This window comes from Stenella coeruleoalba (assembly GCF_951394435.1).
Source record: "Stenella coeruleoalba genome assembly, chromosome: 11".
In the NCBI taxonomy this organism is placed as follows: Eukaryota; Metazoa; Chordata; class Mammalia; order Artiodactyla; family Delphinidae; genus Stenella; species Stenella coeruleoalba.
The window spans coordinates 43,868,848-43,887,656 of record NC_137157.1 but is presented as its reverse complement, the minus strand read 5'-3'; the positions used below and the strand labels follow the sequence as shown (position 1 = coordinate 43,887,656).

At 34.1% G+C, this 18,809-nt stretch overlaps 2 long non-coding RNA genes across 2 annotated transcripts in view; one reads left to right on the top strand and one right to left on the bottom strand.

Annotated features, from left to right (window-relative positions):
• Positions 1 to 5,360, bottom strand: part of LOC307194756 — a 153,458-nt gene extending 148,098 nt beyond the window's left edge. Inside the window, exons 1-2 of the long non-coding RNA XR_013830623.1 lie at positions 5,118 to 5,360; positions 4,319 to 4,604 (exon numbers count right to left, since the gene is read on the bottom strand). This is a non-coding gene — a long non-coding RNA (uncharacterized lncRNA). The remainder of the gene's footprint in view (positions 1 to 4,318; positions 4,605 to 5,117) is intronic.
• A 72-nt stretch (positions 5,361 to 5,432) lies between these two features.
• LOC307194016 overlaps positions 5,433 to 18,809 on the top strand; it is a 572,538-nt gene continuing 559,161 nt past the window's right edge. Inside the window, exon 1 of the long non-coding RNA XR_013830481.1 lies at positions 5,433 to 5,561. This is a non-coding gene — a long non-coding RNA (uncharacterized lncRNA). The remainder of the gene's footprint in view (positions 5,562 to 18,809) is intronic.

Below are 18,809 nucleotides of genomic sequence, written 5' to 3'. Positions count from 1 at the left end.
TATGACAGTAATAATTCCCATTTATTTTGGCCAAAACTAAAATATTTAGTGATGTACTCAGGATCACTAAATTTAAAAAATATAAACTTGAATGGTATGAAGACCATCAATGGTTCTTCTTTAGAAAACTTAATAGCAGAAATTTGAAAATTCTCCCCAGATTAATTTTCAATTAAAATTTCAATGTTAAGCAATTTCAAACACAATTTCAGAAGGATCATAAATTTACCCAGAAAAGAAAATGTGTGGAAACAATAAAATAATATTTCAAAATGGCATACTGATTGTTCTCTACCAAATATTAAAATTTAAGTTAACACGATAATTATATTTGTTTGATATGAAGGAAAATATTCAATAGATACTTATATAAATAAAAATAATTGCAGTATATACTAACAGTCTAAAAAAGTGTTTATTATATACAGGCAACTTCACATATACTCATACAAATACAACACACCAATATGATGATATAGGTAAAATTTAATAAAAGTTGGTAGCAAAACTGAGTATTAATTGAAAAGACACACGTTCAGATTCATACCTTATTGTATATAGGCAAAAAATTCCATACTGGTGAAATACGTTCCTAAGAGTGACATAAATTTTAACTGGCAATAGAAATGGAAAGTGTTCTATTTGAAGTAATATTTTTTAATCATTAAAGTTTACACAATAGAGAAAAATATTAAAGTAACATTCTGTTTAAAAAGTAAAACTTCTGAAAAAATTTAAAATTAAGAGTAGGTCAGAAATAGGACAGGACTTCCCTGGTAGCACAGTGGTTAAGAATCTGCCTGCCAATACAGGGGACATGGGTCCAAGCCCTGGTCTGGGAATATCCCACATGCTGCAGAGCAACTAAGCCTGTGTGCCACACCTACTGAGCCTGCCCTCTAGAGCTCATGAGCCACAACTACTAAGCCTGCATGCCACAACTACTGAAGCCTGCGCGCCTAGAGCCCATGTTCCACAAGAGAAGCCACCACAATGAGAAGCCCACGTATCGCAACGAAGAGAAGCTCCCACTCGCTGCAACTAGAGAAAGCCTGCGTGCAGCAATGAAGACCCAACACAGCCAAAAATAAATAAATTTATTTTAAGAAATAGAAATATGACAAAGGGCTATTATTAAAAACTGAACTTACACAAATAGCAAGATATATATGGGCTTCTAACAGACATAAAGGGGAACAACTATATGCAGATATTTCTCATAAGCAAACACTGAGGAATGCACATCATTAAAAATGTTGAACTCACTACTAGTCAGATATATAAAACTAAATAGTTTTTTTAATACTTGTTAAATTAGTATAAATTAAATTAAAATAATCTCAATATTTTATTCATCCATTAAGCCAATTTTGCTGTGTGGAATGAACAAAGAAAAAAATAGTAGCAGACGAGGTTGAAGGGTAACTAGGAGAGGAAGGGGCAAATCAAATCTTGGTGTTGGGGCTTCCCTGGTGGTGCAATGGTTGAGAATCCGCCTGCCAATGCAAGGGACACGGGTTCGAGCCCTGGTCTAGGAAGATCCCACATGCCTCGGAGCAACTAGGCCCGTGAGCCACAACTACTCAGCCTGCATGTCTGGAGCTTGTGCTCCACAACGAGAGGTTGCGACAGTGAAAGGCCCACACACTGCAATCAAGAGTGGCCCCCGCTGGCCGCAACTAGAGAAAGCCCTGGCACAGAAACGAAGACCCAACATGGCCAAAAATAAATAAATAAATTAAAAAAAAAATCTTGGTGTTTATCTTGAGACAGAAAAATCATTAGAGAGGAAAGGGGGACCGTTGGTTCACAACCACAGGTATCCACCTGGTAAAATTCGAAACTGGCCCCCATACATGAAGAACAGAGAGATCAAAGAAAGAGGCAGACCACTTCAGATTGGTAGGTAGCAGGTTTCATAAGCAAGTGAGAATCAACATTGTTTACTATATTTATTCTTACATAAATACAATCATTTTAGTTAGTAAATGTATTATTTGAACTAGTCTGTAAATGTATTAACAATGCCAATTCTCCCCTAATCTAGAAAGTTAATGAAATTTCAGTCAAAATTGCAGCAAGTTTTCTTTTCTTTCTTTTTTTCTTTTTTTTTTTTAGGTATAGAAAAGTTGATTCTAAAATTTGTTTGGAAAAGTAAAGGACCTAGGATATCTAAATCAATTTTGAAAATCAAGAATACACTGAGGGAATCATATTAACCAATTTTATGACTCACTATATAGCTACAGTAATAAAGACAAAGTAGTATTGATGAAAGGATAGATTGCAGACGCACAGATCAATGAAATCAAACAGAGAATTACAAAACTAGATTCCATACCAAAAAATGGTCACATGATTTTTGACAAGGTTGCAAGGGCAAGTCAATGGTGAAAGAACAGTGATCGACAAATGATCTTGAATCAACTGGATATCCATATGCCCCCAAATGAACCTCAACCTAAACCTCACAGTATATACAAAAGTTAACTCAAATTGTACCATAGATATAAATGTAAAATGTAAAACTATAAAAAATTTAGAAGATAGTCCTCATGACCAGAGGTTAAGCAATGTGTTCTTACACGTAACACCAAAAGCATGATCCATTAAGGAAAACAAAACAAAACACATAAATTGAACCTCATCAAAGTTAAAAAAAGATGTCCCCAATATATACATGTAAAAAATCATCACATTGTACACCTTAAACTTAACAAGGTCATATACCACTTATATCTCAATAAAGCTAGGGAAAAAAAGTTTTAAAATGTTCTATGAAAGACCCTATTAAGATAATGAAAGACAAGCTGTAGACTTGGAGACAATATTTGCAAACCACATAGCTGACAAAAGACTAATATTTAGAATATAAAAGGAACTCTCAAAACTCAACAGTTAAAAAAAAAAAAAAGCAATCCAATTAGAAAGTGGGAAAGAGAGGTATATAGACATTTCACCAAAAAGGATATACAGATGGCAATAAAGCACAACATCATTAGCCATTAGGTAAATGCAAATTAAAACCACAATAAGATATCACTACACACTTACGAGAATAGCTAAAATAAAAATTAGTGAAGCACCAAATGCTGACAACGATGCAGAAAGACTAGATTATACATACACTGCTGGTGAAAATGTAAACTGATACAGCCACACTGGAAAGCAGTTTGGTAATTTCTTATAAAAATATATATGAAAGCTCCATACCAACCATAAATTGCCCTCTTGGGTATTCATTTATCTCAGAATTATGAAAACAAATCACATAAAAACCTGTACACAAATATTCATAGAGTCTTTGTTCCTAATAAATGAAAACTGAAAACAACCCAGAGACCTTTCAATGGGTGAATGATTAAACAAATTTATGGTACATACATATCATGGAATACTACTCAGCAATAAAAAGGAACAAACTATTGTTACACACAACAACTTAGGTGTCTCCAGGGAATTATGTTGAACGAAAAGAAGTAAATCCTAATGGTTACATATTGTATGATTCCTTTTATATAATATTTTTCAAATAAAATTATGGAAATAGAGAACAGATTAATCATTGCCAGGGTTAAGGAGGAGGAGGTAGTGTTACTGGGAAAGGACCCACACCTACTTTCCTTTTATTTCCACACCACATCTGTTATTCTATTCCCACAGCTGTGCTTGCCTAACAGAAACTAAGACGAAGGCAGACGCCATGTAAGTAAAACCACAGAACCAGCCCGAGACAGAAAGGCCCAAGATGCGGACAGTCAACCGCCTTGAACCGGTTCCAGCCTGACCACGAGGGCAGCCCCTGCATAGATGAGACCCAAAGTGTCCGAAAGTTGCCATTGCTTCATCACATGCTAGGATCTCTGCCCAAAAGAGGGACTTGCACTTTTCTAGGCACAAGTAGCTCTTCGTGGAGCCGGAAGGACTGCGCATGCTCCAGCTGTTCCTGAAAATCACCTCCCATTCCTCGAATTCTGATGGCCCACCCTCCTCTTACCCCTTAAAAGTTTCCCGCTTCCCTCCCTCTGGGAGAAGGCTTCTTTACAGCTCCGGTTCTCCCTTCCCCACTCCTTGATACACAAATAAGCTTTCTGCTCTGCTTTGCAGAACCTGGTCTCTTTTGACTGACATGAGAGGCACCCTGCAAGGAAGGGTGCCCACCTGAGGGTCCACCTGTTCCGAAAGGGTCGGTAACAGTAGGAATGGGAGGGATGTGAGTGAAGTTTCAAAAGAGCCACAAGAGAAAGTTGTGGTGAAGGAATAGCTCTGTGTTTCGAAAAAAAATTAAAGTAAAAAAAAAATAAACAAGGGAACTTACATAAGAGACTTGTCTCCTGCAGCTGTTAAGACGAGTAGTTCTCTGCACCTGCCCGCCAGAATCTTAAAAGTTTATACAGACGCTTTAACTGGGTTTCAGTCGCACATTCAGTGCCGATGGTCTCAACACTGCCTCACTCTTTCAGAGGCTGCATCCTTGGAAAAGCTCCTTGTGCAGGAAGCGTAGGCCGGTGCTACATTCCAAGGACAGGGGAGGGGGAGAGGAGCCTCAGATTGCCCCATCCAGCTGGCAATTCAACCACAGCTGACGTCCTCTCCATGACCTCCTTCAACAAAATAAAGAACAGGACTTACTGAAAAAAAGGTCAGGGTATTTGAAATCAGATTTAGTCAAGAGATTCTGGTAATTGGACTCTGGTGGTCTAGGGAATACTGAGAAGTGGTTAGACTGTGGATATATTTTGAGGGTAGGGGCAACAGGATTGATGTGGGCGTATAAATAAAGAGGAGTCAAAAGTGACTCCAGGGGACTTCCCTGGTGGCGCAGTGGTTGAGTCCACCTGCCGATGCAGGAAACACGGGTTTGTGCCCCGGTCTGGAAAGATCCCACATGCCGCGGAGCGGCTGGGCCCGTAAGCCACCATGGCCCGTGAGCCATGGCCACTGAGCCTGCATGTCCGGAGCCTGTGCTCCGCAACGGGAGAGGCCACATCAGTGAGAGGCCCACTTACCGCAAAAAAAAAAAAAAAAAAAAAAGCGACTCCAGGATTTTTGCCTGAGCAATTGCAAATGTTCACTGACATTTACTGAGGAAAAAAGATTCAGGTGGTATTACCTACCCTCCTGAGTTGGTCCCCAGCAAGGGTCCTAGTGTCCGTGTTGCTCGCGCCAATAGACCAAATTCGGTTCAGGAGCAAAAGAAAGCTTGACTAGTCAGTCGCTCTAGTCTACTCGCTCTCCCGAACAGGCTGCTTTGTAGGTTTCTTGTCAGCCGGAAGAGGGCAGAGTTCTTGTGGGTCGTGCACAGCTGTGCTGCTCGGGCTCCAGACGGGAGTGCCGGCCAGAGCGTCTCTGCGCACAGCCCGCCGCCGCCATGTTGAATTGCTGTGTGGTGCGCAGCGCTTCTGCGCACGGCCCTCCGAGCTGAGGCGGGAGTTCCGCCGTAAGAGGTCGGCGCAGCCTTTTCACGCCGGAAGCTCCGAGCTGAAGTGCCTAGGGCTAGGCCTCTGAGCCCCGCGCCCTCTGAGCAAGGGAAACCGGGTGACGCACAAAGGAAAAAAAAGGTTAGACTTTATCTTATTACCCAGATTCTATTTTCGTTTCTCGGGAATTGTTAATGGACTTTGCTGGTGACAGAGGTGGGGTAAACAGATTTTGGGGAAGGTTGAAGACTTTGGGCCTATACGTATGAAGGTTGAAACATATTTCATAACGAAGTGGATTCAAAGAGAAAAATTTAATGATGATACCGTAATTAGACTTAATGAAATGTAGCTTAATTGGAAGAAAACAGCTTTTCAATATCAAAATTTTAATCTATAAAATGTAAAATTAATAGAGCCTACAACGTTCCATAACGATTGTCATAGGATGCACATAAAAGACATAGCAAGAGACCAAGAAAACAGTGATCAATAACTATGACTAAAACAATAATAATAATACCATTATTGTGTTCATCTATGTCTGTGGATAAGGAAAAAAAAACAGATGGCAACATAATGTAAATTATTATACTAGTATTGGAAAGCTTTTCCTTTTTTCTTTTTAAAATTAGTATTGTAATCTAGTTTTTAACTCTCTCATTAAAAAATTTCATTTGTTCTGTATTTGTTCTTCACATTCTACCTAAACCATAGATCAGTATGAACTCTTTTTTAGCACTTTGCTGATATAGATTTATTCTTAAAGTTAATTTTATATACCTCTTTATTACAATGTATATATGTTATTTGTACATACACTTAAAAATAAGATAATAGAAAAAATGCTTAAAATTCTATAAGAGAAATAAGCAGAAATAGCTACTTCTTATACATTGCTGAATAACTTTATTCTTAAATCTATATATAGCTATTGCAATTATTCATTGATTAAAAACTATTTATTGAATTGTATATATCAGACACTGCTCTGGCCACTGAGGATAAAGCAATGAAAAATCCTTGCTCTTGTAGAGAGTACATTTTAACTGGAAGGGATATGAAAAAAGGAACAGATGAACTGCACTGTTAGAAGTTTAGTGAAGGAAAATAAAGCAAGGAAGGCATATCAAGAGTCCTGGAGTGGTGGCAGTTTACAAGATGCAATAGAGGTGGGAGGGACATCACTGAGAAAGTGTCAGGACAAAACTGAGGGAGTGAAGGAGTGAGCTCTGCGGCTATCAGTGGAAGAACAAGTGTAAGTGTGTTACACATTTAATAGGAGCGGTCAGTGTAACTGGAGGAGGGGGAGCCAGAGAGAAAGTGGCAGGGATGAAGCTGGGGATGTAAAAGGTGGCTGGATCCTTGCAAACCATTTTACACTTCTTGACCTTAACTCCGAATAGCTTGGGAGCCATTAGAGAGTTATGATCTGACATATATTTACAGAATCACTCTAGATCCCTTTTGAAAATAAACTCAAAGAGGGCAAGAGCAAAAGCAGGGCAACAAGTGAAGAGGCTTTTGGCAATTATCTAGACATGTCAATGATGGCTAAGTTTATTAAACATTTATTATTTAAGGTTTTTAGTTTTTAAATTTTTGTTAAAGATAAACCTCCTTGGTTTTAAATGCCAACTAGATCTTTAAGGTTCAGAACGAATAAATAGAAGCCTTTTCATCTCACTCTTGTGTTCGTTTCTCAGTGGCAACCACTTTCAAGTCTTTCGGTTGTACTCCCCTCCCACGCCCACTATGTTTAGCTCCCTATTTTCCAGGTAACGTGTTTTTGAACACAAACACTTTGCTTTTTGATTTTGGATACTATCATTTGGCATCTTACCATGAAAAATGAAGCTTTTAGCTTTCGTACCTCCTGTATACAAACAGATACACAATACACATATGCCCATAAACATACTTCCCATTAGCCGATTCTATCCATATTTTCAGATTTGGTTAGACCAGTATTCAGTGTTTATATTCTTGTAACTCTATTATTTTCCACTCAGTCATGTAATACACTAAGACTGGGTTTCACTTCCTTTCTTGTACACTATTTTTATCTTCCCAAAGCTGTCTAATATGTTTATATGCTTAAGTTTTTATGGATCTATCATTAATTAATTCCCAAACTCTCTGTTGAAGAGTAAAACTCTTCTCAGCACATTCAAATAATAATTAATCCATTAAATTCTTTATTTTCTCCCCACATCCCACACGCCAGGCCCCTATGTCTTTCTAATCCAATTTGGACTGGCTCCTCACCAAGTTATCATCTTTGAATATCCTTTCACTATTTTCCTGGAAATTTCCCCCATTTTCCTCCTGTGCTCTGTCCTCTCCCTAGAACCCTATTTTCTTGTTTCTTGGCTTACTACATAATTCCTCTAATTCCCGAGTCTTTCTGGGCTTACTATAATTCTGCATTTTACAGTAGGCTATGTTAATTTGTGTTCCAACTTTTTATCTCCACTATTTTCTCTATTCATATATTTTAATATTAAAACAAGTCTCTCTATGGTCATTAGTAGAGTTTGGGGAAGGGAGTACAATGAGGGCAGATAATCAAATATATTTAATTGAAAATATTTAATTGGCCTTAATTTCACTTAACCATAGAGTATGGATGTTTTTCCATATCAACAAATGCCCTAGTGTGTTATATTCAGATTGCATTAACAGTTTATTGTTATAAATATGGCTGGAATAAACTTTCCCGAAAAAAATATGATATATACATGTGTACATACATAGTTTTCTCATATCTGTAACAATTTATGTAGGGTGAATTTGACTAGAAATAAAGCTGACAGAACAAATATGCACTTTTTAAAAGTGAAATTAGTTATTATTTCTTCTTCTTATGACACAAATTGTACATATTTAGAAAATACAGAAAGGCACCTGCTTTTTTCTTTTATAACTAAAAAAGACAATAAATTCTAAATACAAATGATAATGGCATAATTATTTTAACATTAAATAATTCAGTCTCTCTCTCTTTCCCTTTCTATCTCTCTCTCTCCCCTCCTAATCTTTTTATTTTCTGTTTTCCCCTGTCTACCACTACCACACGCTATGCTATCCATGTTTGTATTACTGTATATGTAGTAGTATACTACATAATGTATATGTAGTAGTATACTGGTAAGTGTTTAACAGGCTTGGGCCCTGATCAGGTGGGCCCTGATTTGTAGTGTTTGCCTGTTTTTATGGTATAATCAGTCCCACTGTAGTCCATTTCAAGCTATGAACCTCTCATCACTTGTGAAAGCAGAGTTGGGAAAAGATGAGCAAAATGGCTGCTTATGAGCCAGTGGAGCCAGCTCCAGCACCCTATCATGCCATATATCTTTTAAGTATTTTCTAGCTTGTTGTTTGCTTTTTTTTTTTTTTTTGGCCACACTGTGTGGCTTGTGGGATATTAGTTCCCTGACGGGGGATGGTACCCAGGCCCTCATCAGTGAAAGCATGGAGTCCTAACCACTGGACAGCCAGGGAATTCCCTGTTGTTTGCATTTTATCTTTTGAAGATTTTTTTATGGTTACTTAACAATTTATTTGTTCACATGTGCATATATATATATATATATTTATATATAGTTTAACCTCCTCTGTGATATTAAAATATTCTGTGTTGGTTTCGATAGTATGTGTATTATTGATTTATATTTTTTTCTAGTGCCATTTTGGTTTCTGGTTTATTTTTTTAAATTCTGTTCATCCATTTAGCGTTTCTTGTGATATATGTGTGGGATAATTTAACCTCATATTTTTAAAAATTACTATCCCATCTGCATTATTGAATAAACCATTATCTAATATTAAAAATGCTAACTTTGTTACATACGACATTTTATATTACTTGGTTCTCTACATGTTCTCTTTATTTATATATCTGCCTACTCTTGAATTTGTACTGTGCTTTTAAAATAATTTTAGGTTTGAAGTATAATGTAACAAACTATCTAATTGTTTAAGGTCGCATTCATTTTCTTTCTATTCTAAATTGTCTTTACTCTTTTGACTTGACTCCTGTATATTGATCTTATGTTCAAATCCAAAAATGTCACCATTGGAAATAATATAATTGTTTTAAATATTTTGATCAGCTTGAGAATTGATATATTTAAATATCAAGTCTTCTCATTCATAGTAATGATAGATTGCTTAACTTGTTCATCTTCTTTTATGTATTGTAAAAAATTACGTGGTTGGAATTATATATGCCCTAGACTCAACTTGTAAGATGTGTTAGGCATTTCATTCTTTATTTTATTACCATTTTGAGTGTAAGCATCTTTTTTTCCCATTAATTTTCTTTTATTGCTGTATGTAGTATTTGTACATAATTTGTATTATATACAAAGCTATAAGGTTCCATAAATTTAATCCTAGTCACACTCTTCAAAATGTATACAGTTTTAATTAATTCTCTTGTGTTTTGTCTGTATGAAATACTATCATTTATAAATCATTATAGTTTTCCTCCTTTCTAATTTTTGTTTCTTTTCTTTTCTTTTTTTTTTTCTGTTTCCTTACTGCAGTATTTTACTTACTGCATTTGCAGGAATGTCATTGAAAAATGACATTATGGGTGGGAATACACATCCTTATCTAATTATTGTCTTTATTTACTGTATTCAATGATTTATTCATTCTGTCACAAATATTTTTCAGTGCATATAATGTACTTGGAAATGAATTTTGGGTTTTACTGCTAAATAATATGTCAATCATTGGTGGATATTTTGGTTTCTGTCCTTTCCAGAAACTTTCTATGTACATTTAAAACATATCCAAAAAATAAGCTAATGAAATATAACATTTGATAATTTATGTATAACTATCACTTTAAATATTATTGACATATTTTTCTATATATATCATTAATATCATTTTTAATTATTGCCAAGTAACACCAAACTTTGGAAGATTAACTGTTGTTTAACATTTTGGTTTCATCCAATATTCTGATATGTTTAAAATGTTGAAATGAAGTTTTGTATACATATTTGGTAAGTGCATCTAATTGTTGCCTTGTGATAAATTAATAGAAATGAGATTGCTAGGATACAAAGTAAGTACATTTTAATTGTAGGTATGTGGAGCCAAATTGGCCCTCTAGGAAAGTTCTACCAACCTATAGACCCAGTGGTACTGTTAATACTTGATAGAACTTCTTGTTGAAAAGGACTTGGCTAAATTTGATTTTACAATTGATATCTTTTTATGCAACATGTGATTTTAATTAGTTTTATGTTGTAAATCATCTTAACTTGCAAAATATTAGGAATATTCTAGACTCTGTGCACTTGGATAGAAAATATGCTTTAAAATGTAACACAGAAGTGGCAGACCTAAAACCTTCTTGAATAAACTTATAAACAACCTCAAACTAACTGTGAAAGGATATGCCTGAAGACTAGAACAGCCAATGATTTCAAAGGGTACATACTAACCTAAAGTCATCTTTCTTTTACATATTTGAGGAGCTTATTCCTTATTTGATTAGAAATGCAATTTATTTTATGTATGAACATAGTTTTGGAAAGAATGATTTTAATTTTCCATATTATACTAAAATTATAACATTATAAGCTACATTGATTTGATAAATCAGGCCATTATGAACTTGGTATGGTTAAAATACTGTCATTCCTTTTTCTAAATGTGTATGGCTCTTTCCAGATGATGTGAAGACATTTCAGTCTTATCTTCTCATTTTCCCGTGTGTAGTTTGGTTTAAAAAAAAAAAAAAAGGCAAGCTAAACGTTAATTTTTTTCAAGTTTGTTGTTGTGGTATTCAACATATTTACAGACTAGTCTGATTGTATACTACTTTCAAATTGAAAAGTGAAATCATTTTTTGCCCAAAAAAATCATGGTCAAAATATGACAAGAAAATATGAGGCTCTCATAAATGAACTGTGATAAATCATGTTTCAACGATGAACAAGACAAACAGTGTCACCCTTTCCTTTTACTAGCAAAGTATAGCACTTATTTCATAAGAAAAGTAATTACCTCAGTGACATTAAAGGCCTTTTTAAAATATCATTTCAAGTCTTTCTGTAGGTCTTTTCCTGTATTCAATTTGCAGCATTTTATCCATTCAAGCACTGAAATGGAAATTACTTTAGATGGCATGTAATGCACATTTTGCTTTATACTGTCCTTGAAAATATTTCCCTATACTTAGCAAAGGCATAGTTATAAAGCTGGTAACGGGACTCTGTTCAAACTAACTCCTAGATCAGCTTTCAGTTAACTTCTTTTTTGTTTCTTCTCTTTGATTCTTTTCTTCTATTTGCTCAGCAAGGCAAGAATATTATCTGCCCTGCATATATTTGTAACAATTTCTCTGATGAGATTTTAAAAATATATATTTCAGTTACAAAATTAGTCTTTCTAAAAAAAATTTCCAGACTTATTATTTCCATTTGGTAATTTATTTGAAAAGATAACTAAATAAAAAAGATCACTATCCCTACATAAATAGCCAGCTGATATTTGGTTCCTCAGTTTAGTGATTTCAAAGGTAGAGGGAGTTTTTCAGTTTAGCTTTGTGAACATACTGTACACATTTCTGTCAACCAACCATGCCTGGTCCTTGTCTGCCCAGTTTTCCTAATACTTCACCAGTGTTCTGTAAACGGGTGCTCAGGTTACACACCATACAATAGCCAAAGTGGACAATACCAGACCATTACTTGCTCGTGCTTTTTCTACTGGCCTGAGCTGGACTTGCCTAATCACACTATTCAGATTCTTATTAATTTCTTGTTTATTTGACAGGAAATAGTAACACTGACAAAAATCATATAAAACTCAAAGTATACAACTACAACAAGGACATTGTTGGCAGATTAATGAATGAATGTAATTAGTTCAGAGAGTATTTAGGGTTAGTTATTGCACGAAAAACCCTGAAATTCTATGAAATTTTATAGCACATATATGAAAAAAATTTGACAGCAATTTCTTTAAATTTGGCAACCCTCCTAAAATTTTCTTGATACTACCAAAAATGAGTTACAAATCTAAGATAAACATCTTTAAACTATTAATAATAATTTATTTTAGCCAGTCTTGCTGGAAGGAAAATGAAATTTTTCTATAAGAAATGGTATCACAAAATTGTCACATGAAAATATAATCAAAGATAATGTATCTAATGATTATAGAAAAGGTAATATACAACTTGTAAGAAATTTAACTAAAATAACTGTTAATTTATTTTTCTGGATTTGATGATTTTTTTTAGTGAACAAGACAGCTTTACCATTCCCTACTCTTGACTAAACTTTAGACAGATTTCTTCCCGTCTCCCTATTCTTGGAGCATTTACTTTAGAAAACTTAAAATTGTAAACTTTTTCTCTGCTTCTTTGAGGTATAAATCCTCTACCTCCAGAAATGTCTTAAGGAGAAATGGGAGTCATGCGTTTGGAATGTAGAAGTCAAGAAAGATGGGGTTCCTGTCTCCCTGTCCTTATGGGAATGTAGGAGCCTAACTTCCATAAGCAGCAATTAGCAAACACATTGACCTATCACACTGACCAATCTCCCTACTAATGTCCTCCTGTATTATTTTACTAGCTCAACTCAGAATTTAATAATCCTCCTGCCTTTTTTTTCTCCCCAGCAGAGTGGGTTCAATCTCTCTCCCCTATTGCAATAGTCTTGAGAAAATCTTCCTTTTTTTTTAAACAAGTCTCCAGAGTGATTTTTCTTTAAAAGTGATATTTGTCAGTTTTTTTAAAAAATATATAATTTGTTACAATTTTCTTCTCGTTCTAAATAAAAATTCACATTTATGCCTAACTTGTATTTGTAAGTTTTATTTTGTTTTTTCTTAAGGATCCCATTTCCTGGTTCTATAAGCGCCAGACTTCCCAAAACTGGATTCATTTTTCCTCTTGTTCTTTGCCCTACTGTCAAGTATCTAAGAATATATTTGGTTTACACTTATCTCTATATCTTTATTCAACATGCACTCAGGGCCTGATAAGTTTTTGTCCCCACATATTTACTCACCAAAGTATGACCAGTATATATCAAGAACTAAACTGATCATCATTTCTGGAAAACTTTCTATGATCCTTCATTTGGAATTAGTTTTTCCTTTCCTGTGTTTACATAGCACTGTTTATAATTTTGTAATAGAATTTATTCCAGTCTGCCAGCTAATGGAGTTATTTGCATGTTTCCCCATTTTTTTTTTACATGAGAAACTGTAAGTTTTTAGATTGTACGGCACATATGTTATTAGTCTTTGTATCACCATCATTACCTAAAAACGTAGACACAGGAATGTATGCTGAATTAAATTTCTGAAACATGATTTTCTTAGATTTAATTTGAAACCTGATTCTCATGAAAGAAATATTGAAAATCTCCCAGGATAATATGTTACTTAGAGAAGAAAAGTAATAATTAAGAAAAGAATATTTATGAAATCCTGTCATGTATCTCAAGGAGATAACCTCCTTTGATGGGTCAAATTGAGCTCAAATTCTCCTCTTCTTTTGACGCTTTCTCAGACATTTTATAAGAAGAGTTAATCTTATTTATCTCCTGACATGTTGAATATTCCCCTGATTTTCCTGCTAAATTGAAGTCCTTGAGGTCGTGGAGAATGTTCTTATTTGTCCCTATATTTGGTTCCTGGCATAAGTCTTATCACATAATGAGGTCGATACTTATTTAAAAAAAAAGAAAAAAGAAACAAGGGAAGAAGGAAGGGATAAAAAAGGAAGGGAGGGAAATGGGGAAGAAGAGGAGAGCAAGAGAGAGAGATTAGTCAATAGTTAGATTTGTCTCCATGATTGTCTGATCTCAAAGCCATGGTTTCATTTTAGGTTGCAGTGTCTACCATCACAGGACTAAGAGCCAGCTGCAGAGAATACCCAATTCTGCTGACAATTAAGATTTAAAAAAAAAATGAATGCAAGCAGTCATGAAGACTATGAATCATTTCCTTTTTGCATGTAAATTACACAGCAATCAACATAAGTGGGTTTCATAAAAGATGTATAAAGAAGTTACTTTAAAAAATCCAAAGAAGATGCTTCTCTCACACCCCTCATCCACATACACTACACAAAGTGTTTTATTTTAAAAGTCAGACTACTTCTCTATAGCCAGTGACACATCCTGTGCAAACATGATGCCTACTCACATGTGCATTTTCAAATCTCTTTTCCTGTTATGCATCTGTTTATACTTTTCTAGGGGCATAACTTATTTTAATATAAATTTTCACAAAAATTCATAGTTATTTTATGAAATTTATAACATACAAATGAAAAGAAAGCTAAGACTACCCAAAATAGTTAAAATGAGGAAACTCTCAGGATATTTGGGTTCTCTGAGACACTTACAGGAGGTTCATGAAATCAAAACTATTCTCATAGTAATACTAAGATGTTAATTACCTCTTTCTCTGGGTTGACATTTGCACTAATGGTACAAAAGCAATAGTGAGTAAAAATGCTGGCTCTAGTGGGAATCAACATAGTGGTACTAGTACTTAGTCCTATTTTTTACTGCTATATAATTGCAATTTGAAAAAAAACCTGCCTTTAAAATGTCCTTGATGAAGTATTAAAAATATAATTTTATTAAAATTCATCCATTGTATATGCATTTAATATTCTGTGTAAAAAATAGGAAATGTGCAGAAAGCAGATCTGCAACATACCACATTACCATGTTTGTCTTGATGAAAATCACTTACACAGTTTTTTGAGTTACAGGCTGACTATCTGCTTTATGCATGGAACACCATTTTAGTAGAAAGAGAGATCAACAGACACACTGTGGTTATTCAGATAGGGTATTTGGTAGTCATTTTCTCTAAAGTGAATAATGAGAGCCTATCATTTCAAGGAAAATAACTAATAGTGTTTGATAAGAAATGCCTCAATCATTGGAATGCCTGCGTAACTTAGTATATCGATATTTTCCAAAAAAAGAAAGCATCAAGGTACAAAACCATGCATGAGTACCAGGCCCATTCAAAATATAAAATATCAAAATAATGAAATAGACTATGAAAAGTTCATGGCTATGCTTTCACATTCCACACTGAAACAAACCTTTAAAAAGTTACCACTTGTCATGACTTGAAACTAATTTTGCTGTAGAATAGAGGAATATAAGTAATCTTTATTTGTAAGTAGTAGTTTTTATTCACATTAACAATAGATTGAATAACCAGATGGACTTGATATGTAATTATTGTCTGCATGAAAGACTTTATATCAATATTATCATTTCTAAGACAAAATTATTTTATGTAGACATGATACAACTATATTTCATTTATAAATTAACTTATTTATCACAAGGTGTATCCATTTATCTTGAAATCTGTAGATAGAACCATTGATCATATGTAGTACCTATTATTGATTTATTGACATATATTTTATCTTGAGAGGGCATCTGATTAGTAGAGCTTACAACATCGTTACCATTCACATAGGATTTTGTGAAAGTTATGCCATTCATTCACTTTCAGTTCTTCAAAATCAATGACCTTCAAATATCAGTTAAGATGTTTCTTAAATGCAGATTTCTAGGCTTGGTACAAAACAAATAGTCCTCTTTATGAGGATTCTTGCAATATTATTTTCAACTCAATTTTTTTAACAAAGAAAAGATGTACTCATAAGCAATTAGATTTGGTTTTAGCTTATTAGGCATTGTTAGCCATACAATTGATCACCTTATCTTTTTTAAAGTTCACATTGCCAGAAATAGGGCTTTCCCACAGCAAATAGGTATAAAATTATGTCAAGCAGCATTATCCTCATTTCTGGAAGCGCTAGATATTTCTGTCCTTGTTGTACATTTTTGCTATAATTTAAGTGGTTTTTCTTCTTTATTATGGTTCTTTGCATTTTTAATTATACATATTATATATCAATCCACTCTCATGTTAAAAAAAATACAGAGGTATGTGCAGTAAAGAGGGACATTTCCATTTACTCTGCACTCCAATTTCCTTCCGAAATAGTACTTCCAGTTATTAGATAAGTATGTTACATTAAAATTTTTCTTTTTCAAAATCTTTGGTAGGTCTTTAAGTATTAAAAATGCAAAGCTTCAGAATTTTTATAATTAAATTTATATACATCTAGTTCAGAATATATATAAATGAAAAAACAAGGTATATGAAAAATAAAATAGATTATAATCATGAATTTCCCCCATCTACTATTAACATCTGTTAATAGTTTAACATCCATTCTTGTAATTTTCTTATGAATAGTCTATTCTAAAAAATGAACCAAAAAATATGTGCATGGTATCTTCCTTATGCCTGAAAACCAAGTTCTCTTTGACAAGTAGAGTACTGCATTTGCTCATGCATTTGCTCATATAATCAGAGGTTCCCTAGCCTCTCACACACGTGCTGATACTTTTTATAGAAGCAAACTCAGTCATGAGTTTGTGCTGAATTCTTCCAGCCTTGAACCTATTAAGTTATGTTTATACTTAATATTGTTTTTCAGTAATGTATGGACACATTGTCTGATTTATTCTGGTTTTGTTTTTTTTTTCATTCCACATTATGTTTTGGAGATGTAACCATGTTGATACATCTATTTCATTTCTTTTAACATTCCATAGTACATGTATACTGTACTTTATTGACCACTTCACCTACTGAGGGACATTTTAGGTTGTTACTCACTTTTACTCTTTCAAACAATGCTCAATAATATACTTCAAAGCCCTGATCCAAATGTTTCTTTGTAAATTCCTAAATGTCAAGTTGCTTTATTATGAGATAGGTACATTTTTGGTAGAATTATATATTGCTAAACTGTCCCTAAGTAAAATACATCATACTTTTCCCCCAAGTACTGTTTGAAGGATAGAGTGCCTAATAACTTTCCCACATCTGTGCAAACATTTTATATTGTCAGATGTATTAAATCTGACAATAGCTAAAGGTTGAATAGATAGGCATTGCTATTTAAATTTGCTTTTCTCTATTTTATCAGTTTATTATTTTTCAGTTTCAAGATTTCTTTGTATATTTTGGATAACAATATTTTATTAGGTGTGCCTTTTAGAAATAATTTTTCCCAGTCATCTCATTCTCTTGACATTGCCTTTTACAGAGCAGCCGCTTTTAATTTTAATGAAGTGCAGCTTATCAATTATTTCTTTCATGGGTCATGCCATTGGTGTTACATCTAAAAAGTTATCACTATACCTAAGGTCATCTTGGTTTTCTTCTACATTAGAAATAATATTTACTGTGAAACTATCTGGGACTGGTACTTTTTGTTTTGGAAGGTTATTAATTTTTTACTAAATTTCTTTAATTGATACAGGCCTATTCAGACAGCTTATTTTTTCTTGGGTGACTTTGGCAACTGTGTCTTTCGAGGAATTTGTCTGTTTCATCTAGGTTATCAAATTTGTGGGCATACAGCTGTTCATAGTATTTCTTTTTTACCCTTTTAATGTCCATGGGATATGTAGTGATGCCTCACTCTCATTTCTGATATTAGTAGTTTCTATTTTCTCTTTTTCTTATTTAGCTTGGATGGAGGCTTATTGATATTATTAATATTTTCAAGAAAACAGCTTCTGGTTTTGTTGATATTCTCTGTTGATTTCCTGTTTTCAGTTTCATTGATTTCTGCTCTTTTTTTAATTTATGTATTTAATTAATTTAATTTTGGCTGCATTGGGTCTTCATTGCTGCACTCAGTCTTTCTCTAGTTGAGGCAAGCGGGGGCTACTCTTTGTTGCGGTATATGGGCTTCTCATTGCGGTGGCTTCTCTTGTTGCGGAGCACGGGTTCTAGGTGCACGGGCTCAGTAGCTGTGGAGCACAGGCTTAGTTGCTCCACGGCACATGGGATCTTCCTGGACCTGGGCTCGAACCCATGTCCCTTTAATTGGCAGGCAGATTCTTAACCACTGCGCCACCAGGGAAACCCTCTAAGTCTTATTATTTCTTTTCTTCTGCTTTATTTTTCATTTAACTTACTCTTCTTTATCTAGTTTCTTAAGGTAAGAACTTAGGTATATTGACTTTAGATCTATCTTCTTTTCTAATATTTTCATTCAGTGCTACAATTTTCCCTCTAAGCCCTTCTTTCACTACATCCAACATGTTTTTACAAATTTCACTTTCATTTTTATTTAGTTCAAAATATTTAAAAATTTATCTTGAGTTTTTTTCTTTGACTTGTGCGTTATTTGAAAGTGTGTTGTTTAATCTCCATGTATTTTGGAATATTCAAATTATCTTTCTGTTATTGATTTCTAGTTTAATTCCGTTGTGATCTGAGAACAGACATTATATTACTTCTATTCTTTTAAATTTGCTAAAACAGTGTTTTATAGCTCAGAAT